Raw genomic sequence first — 20,701 nt, 5'->3', positions numbered from 1 at the left:
GCGGTGACACGCTGGAGGGGGGCGGTGACACGCTGGAGGGGGGCGGTGACACGCTGGAGGGGGGCGGTGACACGCTGGAGGGGGGCGGTGACACGCTGGAGGGGGGCGGTGACACGCTGGAGGGGGGCGGTGACACGCTGCGGGGGGCGGTGACACGCTGCGGGGGGCGGTGACACGCTGGAGGGGGGCGGTGACACGCTGGAGGGGGGCGGTGACACGCTGGGGGGGCGGTGACACGCTGGGAGGGGCGGTGACACGCTGGGGGGGCGGTGCCACGCTGGGGGAGGCGGTGACACGCTGGAGGGGGGCGGTGACACGCTGGGGGGGGCGGTGACACGCTGGAGGGGGGCGGTGACACGCTGGGGGAGGCGGTGCCACGCTGGAGGGGGGCGGTGACACGCTGAGGGGGCGGTGCCACGCTGGGGGGGCGGTGCCACGCCGGGGGGGGCGGTGCCTGCGTTGTCACCTCACTCTCAGCTTTCCATTGGGTTTTATTCCCCTCCAAGACAACACGTTGAGTTCTGAGCAGCTGAGGAGCCCTGGGGAACACCTGTACAGAAATGTTCCTCCAAGAGCTGTCAGAAAAACGTTCGTTCCGCCAGCAGGCAGCTCTGGCTTCAGAGCAAAAGCCTTCTGTGATCATTCTGTTTAGCTCAGCACCAGCTGCAGCCGTCGGTATTACCAAACTACACAGTAATGGCCTCCTCCCGGTGCCCTCCCGGTCCCAACAGTTTCCCCCCACCAAAGGACTGGCAGAGAACTGGAAGCGACTGGGAAGCAGATCCGGGCTAGGGCGCAGGCGCCGGATCCATAGCGACGCTCGAGTCAAGCTCTCCGCTCTCCCCCTAAGAATTTTCGAGCATTCAGCGCAGTTAGGCTGCAGAAATTAGCTCCCCCGGGGCGGCACACGCCGCGGCACGGCTGCACTGCCGGCCAGTACACACCGGGTGGCAGCATTGAGCTCCCCCGGGGCGACACACGCCACGGCACGGCTGCACTGCCGGCCGTTACACACCGGGTGGCAGCACTGAGCACCTCCCTGGGCGTGGGCAGCAGCCGGGCCCCCACGTGGGTTTTATTTTCCAATGCTAAAAGCCTTTTAGAAGCAGAGAGGGCAGACAGGGGTCCTTTCCAAAGCTTTCTTACGCACCAGTCACTCCAAGCCCTCCCTCTCCAGCTGCAAACCAGAGGTTTGCCTCCGCCTCGCCTCACCCCAGTACTTACACTTTTAAAGATAGTGTGGTGCCCTCGGAGAATTTTCAGCACTTTAGGGGGGGGCCCCCAGCCCTCGCTCACCTGCTCCTCTGCTGCAGCAGCCCCCTGCCCCACGTGGCAGAACCAGCCCACCCACAATCCCCCCACTCCCTTTGATTCGCCCCCAGAAAGGCACAAAATAAAGCAAACTGCCCAGCCAGCACCTCCTGCCTTTCACAGCGAGGACTGAACATTGCAGCTTTGGCCAAGACTATCAGCCCAAAGGAAGGCCTGGCCCCTGAGGAGCTAAATGCAAGTGAACTGTCTGACACCACCACAGTCCTGTGAATGTTGCAAAGCAGTAGTGCATGCAGTATAATAATTCGAAAGTTAAGGGCTGCTCAAGCTTTACACAAAGTATCCTATTCAGTTTTGGGTTCCACTTAACACAAAGTAAAAGTGTAAAAGGTCAGAGGGAAAGCCAACTCTACCTCTGAACTACAGCAAGAAATACTGGAATCAAGGGGCCCTTTCTTCTGCTACTAATAGATGAAGAGAACATGAAAACTGATGGGCTAAACCAACAGGGCAAGATTAGAATAACTAGTAGAGAGAACGGAAGATACAAAGCTTCAACTACATCTGTTTAGCAACGACTCCTACCAGATAACTTCCATGCCATAACTTTACTGAATTCAAACAAGCCAGCTGGCGAAGCGTCTCGCTTACAGGCGGCCGACGAGGACACGCGCAGAAGGGAGAGGCGAGGGAACAAGTCCTGAGCTTTGCTGCAGGCTGTCCTGCGGCTTCCCCTACCGACTCTTTCCCGTACACCACCGCAGAATGAGTTGGGTGAATTTTGTCTCAAACCCATTAAACCCTTTGGTGGTTTCAGCTTCCCGAGGATGTGTCGGCACAAGTCCTTGTCGGGGCACCGCAAACAGGGAGAGACAAAGCTCCGAGATCCAGGAAGAGGACGGCTGAGCAGACACTTCTAAAAGAGAGAAACTTCATCAGCTGAACCTCACACTTCTCCCAGCTTTGCAACAGCAAAGAACTTTGTGAACAACACAGTGGTGCTCCTAAGGAGGTCACCAGCTTGCAAGTTACAGGAGAAATAAAAACCTTTTTATTACAGAAGCACTGGCAAAAATTTACGGACAGGAACAGCAGACGAGGAAATTCTGCAATTGAGCTAACGATAGACATCGGGCCTAGGATCTGGCTACCCTGACAAAGGATGCCAACAGGACAGAGTGAGGCCTCAGCAGCACTCCCAAAAAGCCCCACAGAGAGCCACAGGCTCTGGCCCGTGCCCCACCTACGGGCCGGCCCTCCTGGCAGCAGCGCAACACCACCTCTTCAGGAGCCCAGGGACTGACCTCAGCCCCCTAAGGGCCAGGCAAGGTTGGTTCCTGTTAGCTGCCTAAAGCAGCCTCCCCAGCCCTGCTTACAGGGACCTTGGGCTGCTGCTGGGGACAGAAGGGGGAATGGAGGGCTCCACAACTCGTCACACAGACCCCGAGTACAGGGCTGTTAAGCTGACAGGGTGCCAAGGGAACAGGCTGCCATGAAGGCAGAGACCCAGGCCCTGAACTACAGGGTGGGTCACCTTGCCGCAGCAACACGACCCAGCGGCTTCGCTGTGTCCGACGAATAAAAGGAGGAAGTTCCACAGGAACAGAAGGGAAAACCTTTTCACTGTGTGTGCCAGAGCCCTGGAGCAGGCTGCCCAGAGAGTTAGTGGAGTCTCTGGAGACATTCAAAACCTGCCCCAGGTGATCCTGCACTGGCACAGGGGTTGGACCGGATGCTATTTTGGGGTCCCTTCCAACCCCTAACACTCAGTGATTCTGTGATTAGCTATGCTGGTGACAGAGTCTCACTGAGTGCTCTTTAAAATGTTTTTCTTTTCTTTCAGCCTAGGAGTTTCATATTTAAATATACCTTCTGCTCTGTCTTCCCCCTTCCTTCTTCCATCTTGCGTCTAAAAACTAGGAGAGCTTGATGAGCTGTATCCTGGGCGTCCCAACGTAACACATCTCAATTGCATACATGGATTTTGTAATCTTTTGCCCCATTGCTTGCACAGGGTGGATTAAGTTCATTACTTAGAGCTTGTCAGGACAGCTGTTGAAGTGTCCTGTGCAATGCAGGAGGAGTTGAATCCCATAGGAAACCACATTACTGTGCTTTGTCAGCCTGGTTATGGTCAGAAACCTCCTTCATTTTTTTTTCTCTTAAACAGATATATCACATGAGTCCCCAGAATTAATTTGCCTCTTCTCATAATTATTTCTTTAAAACTGTCTTAGAAGTGTCTCTGTCCTTCCCTCTCCCTCTCTCTAGATACTGGCCTCCTGAGCCCATGGCAGACTTGCACAGAGCTACTGCGAGCACCACTCTGCACGGCCTCTGGGGGGCTTTCAAGCACAGGCACCCCTGGAGAATCCAAACCTAACCTTGCAGCTGGCCTTAGAGCTCCTCTTTGGAAAACTGTCGCTGCCAGGGCCCACAAACCCAACATCCTCTGTCAGCAACCTGGATGTAAGAGCTGAAAAGTGTCAACAGAAATTGTACTTGGACAGCTCAGGAAGATCCTTCAATGAAAGAGCTGGCTCCTCCTGAAGGGCAAGTATGAATGGAGCTCTCAAAGTACCACACTTCAGAGCCTCCTGCTTGCTAGCACTAAGACAATTGTTCATGTAGAACGACTGGCCACTCACTTCAACAAACCCCACAGAACTGGCTCCTATCAACTCTCCAGAAGACACTGCTGCACTAGCTTGGCTGCCTGACCGGCTCAGTTCAGGTGGCTTAGGGTCTCACAGAGGGTACCACAAGAACTGAGGGGACTGCAGTCTTTGCAGCTTCAGCTTTCCTTCTCTGCTACTTCTTTTTTCAGATGGATTTTTTTTCAAAGGGACTGCTGGACAGCAGAACAGGATGGATGGCCGGGCCCCAAGAGCGGTGGGGAACAGAGTTAAACCCAGCCGGTGGCCGGCCGGGCACAAGTGGTGTTCCCCAGGACACCCCTTGTGAGAGAGTGAGTCCAGAGAAGGGCCACAAAGCTGGTGAGGGGTCTGGATAACAAGTCTTATGAGGAGTGGCTGAAGGAACTGGGACTGTTTAATCTGCAGAAGAGGAAGCTGAGGGAATTATGGTGTGGTCTGGCTTCAGCTCTCAACTAGTTCCACGTTGAGCAAGGACAGCTTGTACTCACAGAAGGCACTGGCTGCTTGGGTTCAAGGTTCCTGTAGAGCTCAGGTCTCTGAGACTTCTGAACAGCTGTGCTTAGCCCAAAATCAGACAGTTTCACATCACCCTGGGAAAAAAAAAAAATCCAAGAAAAGAATTCAGAAAGATTGTGCTTGAGCAAAAGAAAAGGTTTAACCGCTGCACAGCCTCCTGAGCCCATGGCAGGCTTGCAGAGCTACTGTGAGCACCACTCTGCGCGGCCTCTGGGGGGTTTCAAGCACAGGCACTCCAGGAGACTGCAGGCACTCCACAGAGACTCCAAAACCTCACTGAGAACCCCCCAACTCCTTCAGGACCCCCACAGATTCCCCAACTTAGATGCCCACAAAACCCCTTTGGAGGCACCCAAACCCCCCATCTGATACGCCCAGCTCCGTTTTAGGTACCCCCAGACGCTTCTAATGTCCCCAGACCCGCTGGTGGACCAGCCCAGAACCCCCTGACACTATCCCAGACCCTTTCAGGGGGCTCCACACCCCTTCTAGATGCCCACAAATCCCCTTCACACGCCAAAAGAAACCTTTACCTGCCTCCAAACCCCATTTGGGGCCCACTCAGACCCCTTAGCAGCGGGTGGCAGCAACCAAGTCTGTTGCTCTCACCAATTAAACCCTTTGGTGCTCTCAGCTCTCTGACCCTGTGTCAGTGCAAGTCCTTGTCAGCCGGTACCTTTGTCCTGATCCAGGCGGAGAGAGAACTGCCAGGAACACAGCTTCGCCGCTCCGCTTGCGGCACGCCTGCTGCCGAGGGCAGCCTCGTCCGCAGCCTGCCCGAGAGGAACACGGCCCCCGGGGCCGGGGGACAAACAAAAGCCTTCCACAAAGGAAACAAGGGAAGTCTCTTGGCCACTCTTCACGTGCCGAGTGCGATTGTCATGTGGAACACACCGCGGCATCTGGAATGAGTTTAAGTCCAGGTCTATGGCAGCACAGAGGTTCCTGGAATATCCCGGTACATCGATCCACAGGAGGTTGTCTTTCGGTCCCCAGTCTGATGCTTTGCAGCACAGCCATCACATCATTTCTCTCGAGTGCTTTGAACTGACAATTCATACAGGAGAATAAACCCAAACAGGAGTAAGCAGGTTGGAAAAGAACTTTGATCATCACCGGGCCCAGCAAGAGGACACAGTCTCAGGCTGCACCAGGGGAGGTTTAGGCTAGAGGTTAGGAAGAGGTTCTGCACAGAGAGAGTGATGGCCCATTGGAATGGGCTGCCCAGGGAGGTGGTGGAGTCACCATCTTTGGAGGTGTTCAGGAGGAGACTGGATAGGGTGCTTGGTTGCATGGTTTAGTTGATTAGGTGGTGTTGGATGATAGGTTGGACACGATGATCTTGAAGGTCTCTTCCAACTCGGTCTGGTCTATTCTTTTCTATTCCGTTCCATTCCATACCATTCCATTCCAACACCATCTAATCAACTAAACCATGGCACTGAGTGCCTCATCCAGTCTCTTTCTAAACACTTCCAGTGATGGTGACTCCCTGGGCACCACCTCACTGAGCAGCACATTCCAAAGGCCAATCTCTCTTTCAACCTGCTCTATTCTATTCTATGAAGACCTTCTTCCTAACATCCAGCCTAAACCTCCCCTGGCACAGCTTGAGACTGTGCCCTCTTGCTCTGGTGCTGCTTGCCTGGGAGAAGAGACCAACCCCCACCTGGCTACAACCAGAACTGAGGGGACTGCAGTCTTTGCAGCTTCAGCTTTCCTTCTCTGCTACTTCTTTTTTCAGATGGATTTTTTTTCAAAGGGACTGCTGGACAGCAGAACAGGATGGATGGCCGGGCCCCAAGAGCGGTGGGGAACAGAGTTAAACCCAGCCGGTGGCCGGCCGGGCACAAGTGGTGTTCCCCAGGACACCCCTTGTGAGAGAGTGAGTCCAGAGAAGGGCCACAAAGCTGGTGAGGGGTCTGGATAACAAGTCTTATGAGGAGTGGCTGAGGGAACTGGGACTGTTTAATCTGCAGAAGAGGAAGCTGAGGGAATTATGGTGTGGTCTGGCTTCAGCTCTCAACTACTTCCACGTTGAGCAAGGACAGCTTGTACTCACAGAAGGCACTGGCTGCTTGGGTTCAAGGTTCCTGCAGAGCTCAGGCTATCTCTCTTCATTAGTGAGGTCGTCCTGTCACCTAGGCAGAGAGATGAAAATGCAGCTATGAAATTAGACCACTGGAATCGTGAGAGTCGTTCTGTGTGCGACTCCAGGAGAATCCAAACCTAACCTTGGAGCTGCCCTGAAGAGCTCCTCTTTGGAAAGCTCTCGCTGCCGGGCCCCACAAACCCCACACCCTCTGTCAGCAAACCGGATGTACGAGCTGAAGGGTGTCGACAGAAACTGTACATGGACAGCTCAGGAAGATCCTGCCAGTCCCAGCACACCAGACCTGGAATGATCAAAGAAAGTCCGTTAACATCTCTCTGTGTGTCTGCTCATAGCTTGACGAGAACCCCCCAACTCCTTCAGGACCCCCCCAGATTCCCCAACTTAGATGCCCTCAAAACCCCTTTGGAGGCACCCAAACCCCCCATCTCATACGCCCAGCTCCATTTTAGGTACCCCCAGACGCTTCTAATGTCCCCAGACCCGCTGGTAGACCAGCCCAGAACCCCCTGACACTATCCCAGACCCTTTCAGGGGGCTCCACACCCCTTCTAGATGCCCACAAAACCCCTTCACACGCCAAAAGAAACCTTTACCTGCCTCCAAACTCCATTTGGGGGCCACTCAGACCCCTTAGCAGCGGGTGGCAGCAACCAAGTCTGTTGCTCTCACCAATGAAACCAGGATGTTAGGAAGAAGGTCTTCATAGAATAGAATAGAGCAGGTTGAAAGAGAGATTGGCCTTTGGAATGTGCTGCCCAGGGAGGTGGTGGAGTCACCATCACTGGGAGTGTTTAGAAAGAGACTGGATGAGGCACTCAGTGCCATGGTTTAGTTGATTGGAATGGGATGGAATGGACCGGACCAGGTTGGAAGAGACCTTCAAGATCATCGTGTCCAAGCTATCATCCAACACCACCTAATCAACTAAACCATGCAACCAAGCACCCTATCCAGTCTCCTCCTGAACACCTCCAAAGATGGTGACTCCACCACCTCCCTGGGCAGCCCATTCCAATGGGCAATCACTCTCTCTGTGCAGAACCTCTTCCTAACCTCTAGCCTAAACCTCCCCTGGCACAGCTTGAGACTGTGTCCTCTTGTTCTGGTGCTGCTTGCCTGGAAGAAGAGACCAACCCCCACCTGGCTACAACCTCCCTTCAGGGAGTCGTAGAAAGCAAGAAGGTCTCCCCTGAGCCTCCTCTTCTCCAGGCTAAGCAACCCCAGCTCCCTCAGCCTCTCCTCACAGGCCTGTGCTCCAAACCCCTCCCCAGCTTTGTTGCCCTTCTCCGGACACCTTCCAGCAACTCAACGTCTTGCTTAAACAGAGGGGCCCAGAACTGGACACGGGACTCAAGGTGTGCCCTAACCAGTGCCAAGTGCAGGGGCAGAATGACCTCCCTGCTCCTGCTGGCCACTCTGATCCTGATATTGGCCAGGTTGCCAGTGGCCTTCTTGGCCACCCGTGCACGCTGCTGGTCACGACCAGAAGACAGGGATCAGAAGAGTCTTTGGCCAAGCTGTAAACCTCTTCCTAACATTCAGCCTAAACCTCCCCTGGCACAGCTTGAGACTGTGTCCTCTTGTTCTGGTGCTGCTTGCCTGGGAGAAGAGACCAACCCCCACCTGGCTACAACCAGAACTGAGGGGATTGCAATCTTTGCAGCTTCAGCTTTCCTTCTCTGCTACTTCTTTTTTCAGATGGATTTTTTTTCAAAGGGACTGCTGGACAGCAGAACAGGATGGATGGCTGGGCCCCGAGAGCGGTGGGGAACAGAGTTAAACCCAGCCGGTGGCCGGCCGGGCACAAGTGGTGTTCCCCAGGACACCCCTTGTGAGAGAGTGAGTCCAGAGAAGGGCCACAAAGCCGGTGAGGGGTCTGGATAACAAGCCTTACGAGGAGTGGCTGAAGGAACTGGGACTGTTTAATGTGCAGAAGAGGAAGCTGAGGGAATTATGGTGTGGTCTGGCTTCAGCTCTCAACTAGTTCCACGTTGAGCAAGGACAGCTTGTACTCACAGAAGGCACTGGCTGCTTGGGTTCAAGGTTCCTGCAGAGCTCAGGCTATCTCTCTTCATTAGTGAGGTCGTCCTGTCACCTAGGCAGAGAGAAGAAAATGCAGCTATGAAATTAGACCACTGGAATCGTGAGACTCGTTCTGTGTGCGACTCCAGGAGACTCCAAACCTAACCTTGGAGCTGCCCTGAAGAGCTCCTCATAGCTTGAGGAGTAACAGAGCAGGAACAATTCCCAAAAGGTTTTCACCGCATTCCTAGGGCACTTGAAGGATTGCCCTGGCTGTAGTTAATACCTAGAAATTCCTCTCAAAATCTTTGCAGCACAGCAAGGAAATTGAGGGATGGGAAGGCAATATGTACTTACACGTTAGGCAAGAATTGGCTTTGCAAACTAATCTCTCTAACTGTTGGATATGCACTGAACTTCCTCGAGGCCAAATGAGGACCCCTTTATTTGGGGAAGCCTCATTGAATTGGACTTGGGGGCCATCAGACTCGGTGACTACATCTGAGAGTAACTTCCACAAGTGTCAGCATGGGAAAGATAGCTCAGAAAGCCTGGGTCCAAAGTTTGACTTAAGAAAATATAGTATAGGAATATACTGTTGGCTGTGAGAAAGGGGGGAATTGACGAACAGAAAAGTCTCATTAACAGAACCACAGAGTTGATAAGAATTTTCCGCTTGTTAGCTGAAATGCTGGAACGCAGGGAGGGGGAGAGGGGTTGGCAGACAGCCTTTGGATAGAGAAGGAATAACAGGATTTGTCAGTGATTCACTTCTGTTAGTCTTGGACAAGATGCTCTTTTGTATACGATAAAGGACACCTGCATGATATGTGTACTTCTGCTCTTTTAGATAGATAAGCTTTGTATAGATAGGAAGCATCTGGACCTCTGTCATTATAGACAGATAACTTTTTGTATAAAAGTTTGCCCAAACCTCTCTGAAGACACACAGCTCTTTTGACATGATCCTACCTGTGTCAGGCGCCAGAATAGAAGCACGATACAAGAGACTTACTGAGTCTCTTGTGTGTCTTTCTCTAAGTCATTATCAACGCTGTTTGCAGCACAAACCCAAACCCAAACCCACCCCGAGACACCCCCAGCTCCCACGGGAGCCTGCAGAGACCTCCCAAAGGGTCCGACGGAGGTGCCCAGCTGCCTCCCCACGACCCTTGACCCTTTCAGATGGCCCCACTAAACTTTACATATCCCCAGACCATTTTAGGTGTCCCCAGACCTCCTCCGTCACCCCCAAAAGCCCTGCCGATGGCCCCAGACCACCTTCAGACGCCGGAAGGAACACACCTGAGAGTCCCGGGCCGGCAGCGACACCGGAAACCGCACTGCGAGCTCCCCGAATGCGCCAGGACCCCTTGCCCCGCCAAAGGACGGCGGTTCGCAGGCACCCTGGGGCACAGAACGGCGTCAGGCGCCGAATCAGGGCTCTCCGCGACCGCTCCGGCTCCAAAGCTGCTCAGCACGGCGCCCGCCCCCCCCGGCCAGAAAAGCGGGGCGCAGCCCGCGAGGAGGGCGCGTGCGCGGGACCGGACCCGCTGCGGCGCAGGCGCCGTATCCATAGCGACCACCGGGACGCTGCCCCCCTGGCGGAAGCAGAGCCGGGCTAGGGCGCAGGCGCCGTATCCATAGCGACCACCGGGACGCTGCCCCCCTGGCGCGAGCAGAGCCGGGCTAGGGCGCAGGCGCCGGATCCATAGCGACCACCGGGACGCTGCCCCCATGGCGCAAGCAGAGCCGGGCTAGGGCGCAGGCGCCGGATCCATAGCGACACTCGAGTCAAGCTCTCCGCTCTCCGCTCTTCCCTTAAGAATTTTCGAGCATTCGGCGCAGTTAGGCTGCAGAAATTAGCTCCCACGGGGCGGCACACGCCGCGGCACGGCTGCACTGCGGCCATTACACACAGGGTTGAGCACTGAGCTCCCACGGGGCGCTATACGCCGCGGTACGGCTGCACTGCCGGCCATTACACACCGGGTGGCAGCACTGAGCTCCCCCGGGGCGGCACACGCCGCGGCACGGCTGCACTGCCGGCCATTACACACAGGGTGGCAGCATTGAGCTCCCACGGGGCCTCTGGGTACGGTTGAGGCAGCAGCCGCCACCCCGGCAGAGCCCCACCGGCCAAGCCCGGACACGCCCCCCCCCCCCCTCCAAAAGCCCCGCGCTGCCCCGCCGGTGGCCACCCCCCCAAGCCCCGCGCACCTCCAGCGGCTGCTATAGAGAAACCCCACAAAGCAGCAGAGACTGGCACTGACCTGGGACACAGCAGAAGAGCTGCAACCTCTACGAGCCACAACCCTGAAAGCATCTGGCGCCATGTTGTTGAGGGCGGTGCCATGCTGGGGGGTGGGGTTCAGGCTGGGGGGCGGTGACACGCTGGAGGGGGGGTGGTGACACGCTGGGCGGGGGCGGTGACACGCTGGGGGGGCGATGACACGCTGGAGGGGGGCGGTGACACGCTGGAGGGGGGCGGTGACACGCTGGAGGGGGGCGGTGACACGCTGGAGGGGGGCGGTGACACGCTGGAGGGGGGCGGTGACACGCTGGAGGGGGGCGGTGACACGCTGGGGGGGCGGTGACACGCTGGGGGGGCGGTGACACGCTGGGGGGGGCGGCGACACGCTGGGGGGGCGGCGACACGCTGGGGGGGCGGTGACACGCTGGAGGGGGGCGGTGACACGCTGGAGGGGGGGCGGTGACACGCTGGAGGGGGGGCGGTGACACGCTGGAGGGGGGCGGTGACACGCTGGAGGGGGGCGGTGACACGCTGGAGGGGGGCGGTGACACGCTGGAGGGGGGCGGTGACACGCTGGAGGGGGGCGGTGACACGCTGGAGGGGGGCGGTGACACGCTGGAGGGGGCGGTGACACGCTGGAGGGGGCGGTGACACGCTGGAGGGGGGCGGTGACACGCTGGAGGGGGGCGGTGACACGCTGGGGGAGGCGGTGCCACGCTGGGGGGGGCGGTGATACGCTGGGGGGGAGGTGCCACGCTGGGGGAGGCGGTGACACGCTGGAGGGGGGCGGTGCCACGCTGAGGGGGCGGTGCCACGCTGAGGGGGCGGTGCCACGCTGGGGGGACGGTGACACGCCGGGGGGGGCGGTGCCTGCGTTGTCACCTCACTCTCAGCTTTCCATGGGTTTTATTCCCCTCCAAGACAACACGTTGAGTTCTGAGCAGCTGAGGAGCCCTGGGGAACACCTGTACAGAAATGTTCCTCCAAGAGCTGTCAGAAAAACGTTCGTTCCGCCAGCAGGCAGCTCTGGCTTCAGAGCAAAAGCCTTCTGTGATCATTCTGTTTAGCTCAGCACCAGCTGCAGCCGTCGGTATTACCAAACTACACAGTAATGGCCTCCTCCCGGTGCCCTCCCGGTCCCAACAGTTTCCTCCCACCAAAGGACTGGCAGAGAACTGGAAGCGACTGGGAAGCAGATCCGGGCTAGGGCGCAGGCGCCGGATCCATAGCGACGCTCGAGTCAAGCCCTCCGCTCTCCGCTCTCCCCCTAAGAATTTTCGAGCATTCAGCGCAGTTAGGCTGCAGAAATTAGCTCCCCCGGGGCGGCACACGCCGCGGCACGGCAGCACTGCCGGCCATTACACACACGGTTGAGCACTGAGCTCCCACGGGGCGCTATACGCCGCGGTACGGCTGCACTGCCGGCCATTACACACAGGGTGGCAGCATTGAGCTCCCACGGGGCGGCACACGCCGCGGCACGGCTGCACTGCCGGCCATTACGCACAGGGTGGCAGCATTGAGCTCCCCCGGGGCGGCACACGCCGCGGCACGGCTCCACTGCCGGCCATTACGCACAGGGTGGCAGCATTGAGCTCCCCCGGGGCGGCACACGCCGCGGTACGGCTGCACTGCCGGCCGTTACACACCGGGTGGCAGCACTGAGCACCTCCCTGGGCGTGGGCAGCAGCCGGGCCCCCACGTGGGTTTTAGTTTCCAATGCTAAAAGCCTTTTAGAAGCAGAGAGGGCAGACAGGGGTCGTTTCCAAAGCTTTCTTACGCACCAGTCACTCCAAGCTCTCCCTCTCCAGCTGCAAACCAGAGGTTTGCCTCCGCCTCGCCTCACCCCAGTACTTACACTTTTAAAGATATTGTGGTGCCCTCGGAGAATTTTCAGCACTTTAGGGGGGGACCCCAGCCCTCGCTCACCTGCTCCTCTGCTGCAGCAGCCCCCTGCCCCACGTGGCAGGACCAGCCCACCCACAATCCCCCCACTCCCTTTGATTCACCCCCAAAAAGGCACAAAATAAAGCAAACTGCCCAGCCAGCACCTCCTGCCTTTCACAGCAAGGACTGAACATTGCAGCTTTGGCCAAGACTATCAGCCCAAAGGAAGGCCTGGCCCCTGAGGAACTAAACGCAAGTGAACTATCTGACACCACCACAGTCCTGTGAATGTTGCAAAGCACTAGTGCATGCAGTATAATAATTCGAAAGTTAAGGGCTGCTCAAGCTTTACACAAAGTATCCTATTCAGTTTTGGGTTCCACTTAACACAAAGTAAAAGTATAAAAGGTCAGAGGGAAAGCCAACTCTACCTCTGAACTACAGCAAGAAATACTGGAATCAAGGGGCCCTTTCTTCTGCTACTAATAGATGAAGAGAACATGAAAACTGATGGGCTAAACCAACAGGGCAAGATTAGAATAACTAGTAGAGAGAACGGAAGATACAAAGCTTCAACTACATCTGTTTAGCAACGACTCCTACCAGATAACTTCCATGCCATAACTTTGCTGAATTCAAACAAGCCAGCTGGTGAAGCGTCTCGCTCACAGGCGGCCGACGAGGAGACGTGCAGAAGGCAGAGGCGAGGGAACAAGTCCTGAGCTTTGCTGCAGGCTGTCCTGCGGCTTCCCCTACCGACTCTTTCCCGTACACCACCGCAGAAGGAGTTGGGTGAATTTTGTCTCAAACCCATTAAACCCTTTGGTGGTTTCAGCTTCCCGAGGATGTGTCGGCACAAGTCCTTGTCGGGGCACCGCAAACAGGGAGAGACAAAGCTCCGAGATCCAGGAAGAGGACGGCTGAGCAGACACTTCTAAAGAGAGAAACTTCATCAGCTGAACCTCACACTTCTCCCAGCTTTGCAACAGCAAAGAACTTTGTGAACAACACAGTGGTGCTCCTAAGGAGGTCACCAGCTTGCAAGTTACAGGAGAAATAAAAACCTTTTTATTACAGAAGCACTGGCAAAAATTTACGGACAGGAACAGCAGACGAGGAAATTCTGCGATTGAGCTAACGATAGACATCAGGCCTAGGATCTGGCTACCCTGACAAAGGATGCCAACAGGACAGAGTGAGGCCTCAGCAGCACTCCCAAAAAGCCCCACAGAGAGCCACAGGCTCTGGCCCGTGCCCCACCTACGGGCCGGCCCTCCTGGCAGCAGCGCAACACCACCTCTTCAGGAGCCCAGGGACTGACCTCAGCCCCCTAAGGGCCAGGCAAGGTTGGTTCCTGTTAGCTGCCTAAAGCAGCCTCCCCAGCCCTGCTTACAGGGACCTTGGGCTGCTGCTGGGGACAGAAGGGGGATGGAGGGCTCCACAACTCGTCACACAGACCCCGAGTACAGGGCTGTTAAGCTGACAGGGTGCCAAGGGAACAGGCTGCCATGAAGGCACAGACCCAGGCCCTCAACTACAGGGTGGGTCACCTTGCCGCAGCAACACGACCCAGCGGCTTCGCTGTGTCCGACGAATAAAAGGAGGAAGTTCCACAGGAACAGAAGGGAAAACCTTTTCACTGTGTGTGCCAGAGCCCTGGAGCAGGCTGCCCAGAGAGTTAGTGGAGTCTCTGGAGACATTCAAAACCTGCCCCAGGTGATCCTGCACTGGCACAGGGGTTGGACCGGATGCTATTTTGGGGTCCCTTCCAACCCCTAACACTCAGTGATTCTGTGATTAGCTATGCTGGTGACAGAGTCTCACTGAGTGCTCTTTAAAATGTTTTTCTTTTCTTTCAGCCTAGGAGTTTCATATTTAAATATACCTTCTGCTCTGTCTTCCCCCTTCCTTCTTCCATCTTGCGTCTAAAAACTAGGAGAGCTTGATGAGCTGTATCCTGGGCATCCCAATGTAACACGTCTCAATTGCATACATGGATTTTGTAATCTTTTGCCCCATTGCTTGCACAGGGTGGATTAAGTTCATTACTTATAGCTTGTCAGGACAGCTGTTGAAGTGTCCTGTGCAATGCAGGAGGAGTTGAATCCCATAGGAAACCACATTACTGTGCTTTGTCAGCCTGGTTATGGTCAGAAACCTCCTTCATTTTTTTTTCTCTTAAACAGATATATCACATGAGTCCCCAGAATTAATTTGCCTCTTCTCATAATTATTTCTTTAAAACTGTCTTAGAAGTGTCTCTGTCCTTCCCTCTCTCTAGATACTGGCCTCCTGAGCCCATGGCAGACTTGCACAGAGCTACTGCGAGCACCACTCTGCACGGCCTCTGGGGGGCTTTCAAGCACAGGCACCCCAGGAGAATCCAAACCTAACCTTGCAGCTGGCCTTAGAGCTCCTCTTTGGAAAACTGTCGCTGCCAGCGCCCACAAACCCAACATCCTCTGTCAGCAACCTGGATGTAAGAGCTGAAAAGTGTCAACAGAAATTGTACTTGGACACCTCAGGAAGATCCTTCAATGAAAGAGCTGGCTCCTCCTGAAGGGCAAGTATGAATGGAGCATTCAAAGTACCACACTTCAGAGCCTCCTACTTGCTAGCACTAAGACAATTGTTCATGTAGAACGACTGGCCACTCACTTCAACAAACCCCACAGAACTGGCTCCTATCAACTCTCCAGAAGACACTGCTGCACTAGCTTGGCTGCCTGACCGGCTCAGTTCAGGTGGCTTAGGATCGCACAGCGGGTACCACAAGAACTGAGGGGACTGCAATCTTTGCAGCTTCAACTTTCCTTCTCTGCTACTTCTTTTTTCAGATGGATTTTTTTTCAAAGGGACTGCTGGACAGCAGAACAGGATGGATGGCTGGGCCCCGAGAGCGGTGGGGAACAGAGTTAAACCCAGCCGGTGGCCGGCCGGGCACAAGTGGTGTTCCCCAGGACACCCCTTGTGAGAGAGTGAGTCCAGAGAAGGGCCACAAAGCCGGTGAGGGGTCTGGATAACAAGCCTTACGAGGAGTGGCTGAAGGAACTGGGACTGTTTAATGTGCAGAAGAGGAAGCTGAGGGAATTATGGTGTGGTCTGGCTTCAGCTCTCAACTAGTTCCACGTTGAGCAAGGACAGCTTGTACTCACAGAAGGCACTGGCTGCTTGGGTTCAAGGTTCCTGCAGAGCTCAGGCTATCTCTCTTCATTAGTGAGGTCGTCCTGTCACCTAGGCAGAGAGAAGAAAATGCAGCTATGAAATTAGACCACTGGAATCGTGAGACTCGTTCTGTGTGCGACTCCAGGAGACTCCAAACCTAACCTTGGAGCTGCCCTTAAGAGCTCCTCTTTGGAAAAGTCTCGCTGCCGGGCCCCACAAACCCCACACCCTCTGTCAGCAAACCGGATGTACGAGCTGAAGAGTGTCGACAGAAACTGTACGTGGACAGCTCAGGAAGATCCTGCCACTCCCAGCACACCAGACCTGGAATGATCAAAGAAAGTCCGTTAACAACTGTCTGTGTGTCTGCTCATAGCTTGAGGAGAACCCCCCAACTCCTTCAGGACCCCCCCAGATTCCCCAACTTAGATGCCCTCAAAACCCCTTTGGAGGCACCCAAACCCCCCATCTGATACGCCCAGCTCCGTTTTAGGTACCCCCAGACGCTTCTAATGTCCCCAGACCCGCTGGTGGACCAGCCCAGAACCCCCTGACACTATCCCAGACCCTTTCAGGGGGCTCCACACCCCTTCTAGATGCCCACAAAACCCCTTCACCTGCCAAAAGAAACCTCTACCTGCCTCCAAACCCCATTTGGGGGCCACTCAGACCCCTTAGCAGCGGGTGGCAGCAACCAAGTCTGTTGCTCTCACCAATTAAACCTGGATGTTAGGAAGAAGGTCTTCATAGAATAGAATAGAGCAGGTTGAAAGAGAGATTGGCCTTTGGAATGTGCTGCCCAGGGAGGTGGTGGAGTCACCATCACTGGAAGTGTTTAGAAAGAGACTGGATGAGGCACTCAGTGCCGTGGTTTAGTTGATTAGATGGTGATGGAATGGAATGGAATGGACCGGACCAGGTTGGAAGAGACCTTCAAGATCATCGTGTCCAAGCTATCATCCAACACCACCTAATCAACTAAACCATGCAACCAAGCACCCTATCCAGTGTCCTCCTGAACACCTCCAAAGATGGTGACTCCACCACCTCCCTGGGCAGCCCATTCCAATGGGCAATCACTCTCTCTGTGCAGAACCTCTTCCTAACCTCTAGCCTAAACCTCCCCTGGCACAGCTTGAGACTGTGTCCTCTTGTTCTGGTGCTGCTTGCCTGGAAGAAGAGACCAACCCCCACCTGGCTACAACCTCCCTTCAGGGAGTCGTAGAAAGCAAGAAGGTCTCCCCTGAGCCTCCTCTTCTCCAGGCTAAGCAACCCCAGCTCCCTCAGCCTCTCCTCACAGGCCTGTGCTCCAAACCCCTCCCCAGCTTTGTTGCCCTTCTCCGGACACCTTCCAGCAACTCAACGTCTTGCTTAAACGGAGGGGCCCAGAACTGGACACGGGACTCAAGGTGTGCCCTAACCAGTGCCAAGTGCAGGGGCAGAATGACCTCCCTGCTCCTGCTGGCCACACTGTTCCCGATATTGGCCAGGTTGCCAGTGGCCTTCTTGGCCACCCGTGCACGCTGCTGGTCACGACCAGAAGACAGGGATCAGAAGAGTCTTTGGCCAAGCTGTAAACCACTTCCTAACATTCAGCCTAAACCTCCCCTGGCACAGCTTGAGACTGTGTCCTCTTGTTCTGGTGCTGCTTGCCTGGGAGAAGAGACCAACCCCCACCCGGCTACAACCAGAACTGAGGGGACTGCAATCTTTGCAGCTTCAGCTTTCCTTCTCTGCTACTTCTTTTTTCAGATGGATTTTTTTTCAAAGGGACTGCTGGACAGCAGAACAGGATGGATGGCTGGGCCCCAAGAGCGGTGGGGAACAGAGTTAAACCCAGCCGGTGGCCGGCCGGGCACAAGTGGTGTTCCCCAGGACACCCCTTGTGAGAGAGTGAGTTCAGAGAAGGGCCACAAAGCTGGTGAGGGGTCTGGATAACAAGCCTTATGAGGAGTGGCTGAAGGAACTGGGACTGTTTAATCTGCAGAAGAGGAAGCTGAGGGAATTATGGTGTGGTCTGGCTTCAGCTCTCAACTAGTTCCACGTTGAACAAGGACAGCTTGTACTCACAGAAGGCACTGGCTGCTTGGGTTCAAGGTTCCTGCAGAGCTCAGGCTATCTCTCTTCTTTAGTGAGGTCGTCCTGTCACCTAGGCAGAGAGAAGAAAATGCAGCTATGAAATTAGACCACTGGAATCGTGAGACTCGTTCTGTGTGCGACTCCAGGAGAATCCAAACCTAACCTTGGAGCTGCCCTGAAGAGCTCCTCATAGCTTGAGGAGTAACAGAGCAGGAACAATTCCCAAAAGGTTTTCACCGCATTCCTAGGGCACTTGAAGGATTGCCCTGGCTGTAGTTAATACCTAGAAATTCCTCTCAAAATCTTTGCAGCACAGCAAGGAAATTGAGGGATGGGAAGGCAATATGTACTTACACGTTAGGCAAGAATTGGCTTTGCAAGCTAATCTCTCTAACTGTTGGATATGCACTGAACTTCCTCGAGGCCAAATGAGGACCCCTTTATTTGGGGAAGCCTCAATGAATTGGACTTGGGGGGCATCAGACTGGGTGACTACATCTGAGAGTAACTTCCACAAGTGTCAGCATGGGAAAGATAGCTCAGAAAGCCTGGGTCCAAAGTTTGACTTAAGAAAATATAGTATAGGAATATACTGTTGGCTGTGAGAAAGGGGGGAATTGATGAACAGAAAAGTCTCATTAACAGAACAGAGTTGATAAGAATTTTCCACTTGTTAGCTGAAATGCTGGAACGCAGGGAGGGGGAGAGGGGTTGGCAGACAGCCTTTGGATAGATAAGGAATAACAGGATTTGTCAGTGATTCACTGCTGTTAGTCTTGGACAAGATGCTCTTTTGTATAAGATAAAGGACACCTGCATGATATGTGTACTTCTGCTCTTTTAGATAGATAAGCTTTGTATAGATAGGCAGCATCTGGACCTCTGTCATTATAGACAGATAACTTTTTGTATAAAAGTTTGCCCAAACCTCTCTGAAGACACACAGCTCTTTTGAAATGATCCTACCTGTGTCAGGCGCCAGAATAGAAGCACGATACAAGAGACTTACTGAGTCTCTTGTGTGTCTTTCTCTAAGTCATTATCAACGCTGTTTGCAGCACAAACCCAAACCCAAACCCACCCCGAGACACCCCCAGCTCCCACGGGAGCCTGCAGAGACCTCCCAAAGGGTCCGTCGGAGGTGCCCAGCTGCCTCTCCACGACCCTTGACCCTTTCAGATGGCCCCACGAGAACTTTACATATCCCCAGACCCTTTTAGGCGTCCCCAGACCTCCTCCGTCACCCCCAAAAGCCCTGCCGATGGCCCCAGACCACCTTCAGACGCCGGAAGGAACACACCTGAGAGTCCCGGGCCGGCAGCGACACCGGAAACCGCACTGCGAGCCCCCCGAATGCGCCAGGACCCCTTGCCCCGCCAAAGGACGGCGGTTCGCAGGCACCCTGGGGCACAGAACGGCGTCAGGCGCCGAATCAGGGCTCTCCGCCACCGCTCCGGCTCCAAAGCTGCTCAGCGCGGCGCCCGCCCCCCCGGCCAGAAAAGCGGGGGGCAGCCCGCGAGGAGGGCGCGTGCGCGGGACCGGACCCGCTGCGGCGCAGGCGCCGTATCCATAGCGACCACCGGGACGCTGCCCCTCCAGCAGAGCCGGGCTAGGGCGCAGGCGCCGTATCCATAGCGACGACCGGGACGCTGCCCCTCTGGCGCGAGCAGAGCCGGGCTAGGGCGCAGGCGCCGTATCCATAGCGACCACCGGGACGCTGCCCCTCTGGCGCGAGCAGAGCCGGGCTAGGGCGCAGGCGCCGTATCCATAGCGACCACCGGGACGCTGCCCCTGTGGCGCCAGCAGAGCCGGGCTAGGGCGCAGGCGCTGTATCCACAGCGACGACCGGGACACTGCCCCTGTGGCGCCAGCAGAGCCGGGCTAGGGCGCAGGCGCTGTGCCCACTGCAGCAGTGTCATTACACAGGCGGGGCGGGACTGAGCATTTCCCTGGGCTTGGGCAGCAGCTCGGCTCAGCCCTGCTCAGAATCTTTTCTATTTACATTACAAACCACAACGCGCTCACGCCATTGTTTTGAATTTGCATGACACAGGCTCTGCTTATAGCTCAAGCCCCTCTGTGGCTTCTGTTTTTCAATTCTCTAAGCCTTTAAAAAGGGCAGACAGGGGTCGTTTCCTAAGCTTTCTTACGCACCATCACTCCAACCCCTGCCTCTCCAGCTGCAAACCAGAGGTTTGGCTCCGCCTCGCCTCACCCCAGTGCTTACAGTTTTGAAGATTTTGTGGTCCCCTCCGAGAGTTTTCAGCACTTTAGGGGGGTGCCCCCAGCCCTCGCTCACCTGCTCCTCTGCTGCAGCAGCCTCCTGCCCCACGTGGCAAAACCAGCCCACCCACAATCCCCCCACTCCCTTTGATTCACCCCCAAAAATGTCACAAAATAAAGCAAACTGCCCAGCCAGCACCTTGGTGAGGTAAGAACCGCCTTGGTACCCCCAGTCCCGTTCACATGTCCCCAGACCCCTTTTATCACAATCTGAAGCCCGGGAGGTGCAGCCAGCTTACCTTTAGATGCAGGGGGAGCCGAAGCTGGGGCCTCCCAGGGCTGCAGGTACACTAAAACCCAGAGTGAGACCTCCCCAGCTCCTGCAAGACCCCAAAACCTGGAACCCCACAGAGATGCCTGACCCTAAACCCCACCTCCTCCCCCCAGTCTCCATCAGGACCCTGCAGAGGCCCTCAGAACCATTCAGATACCCCCAAATTCCATTTTCAT

The 20,701-nt window shown here is 55.6% G+C and overlaps 2 long non-coding RNA genes across 3 annotated transcripts; both read right to left on the bottom strand.

The window, feature by feature from the left end:
* Nucleotides 1-1,539: 1,539 nt before the first annotated feature.
* LOC137453645 (uncharacterized) lies at nt 1,540-10,035 on the bottom strand. 2 transcript variants are annotated; one of them, XR_010990430.1, is made up of 7 exons: nt 9,889-10,035; nt 8,578-8,656; nt 6,680-6,841; nt 6,508-6,586; nt 5,122-5,492; nt 4,418-4,519; nt 1,540-2,188 (listed from the first exon to the last, which is right to left on the bottom strand). It is a non-coding gene; the product is annotated as an uncharacterized lncRNA (long non-coding RNA). The 2 variants fall into 2 exon arrangements; XR_010990431.1 differs by lacking the exons at nt 1,540-2,188; nt 4,418-4,519; nt 9,889-10,035 and adding an exon at nt 8,750-8,773 and having other exon boundaries at nt 4,916-5,492.
* A 2,976-nt stretch (nt 10,036-13,011) lies between these two features.
* On the bottom strand, nt 13,012-19,449 carry LOC137453644 (uncharacterized). Its single transcript, XR_010990429.1, has 5 exons — nt 19,269-19,449; nt 17,960-18,038; nt 16,052-16,213; nt 15,880-15,958; nt 13,012-13,658 (listed from the first exon to the last, which is right to left on the bottom strand). It is a non-coding gene; the product is annotated as an uncharacterized lncRNA (long non-coding RNA).
* Between the last annotated feature and the right edge of the window lie 1,252 nt (nt 19,450-20,701).

This window comes from Melanerpes formicivorus, unplaced genomic scaffold, assembly GCF_026170545.1.
Source record: "Melanerpes formicivorus ecotype bairdi unplaced genomic scaffold, bMelFor1.0.p_v2 SCAF_70, whole genome shotgun sequence".
NCBI classification, from domain to species: Eukaryota; Metazoa; Chordata; class Aves; order Piciformes; family Picidae; genus Melanerpes; species Melanerpes formicivorus.
This window is presented reverse-complemented; position numbering and strand designations above follow the sequence as displayed.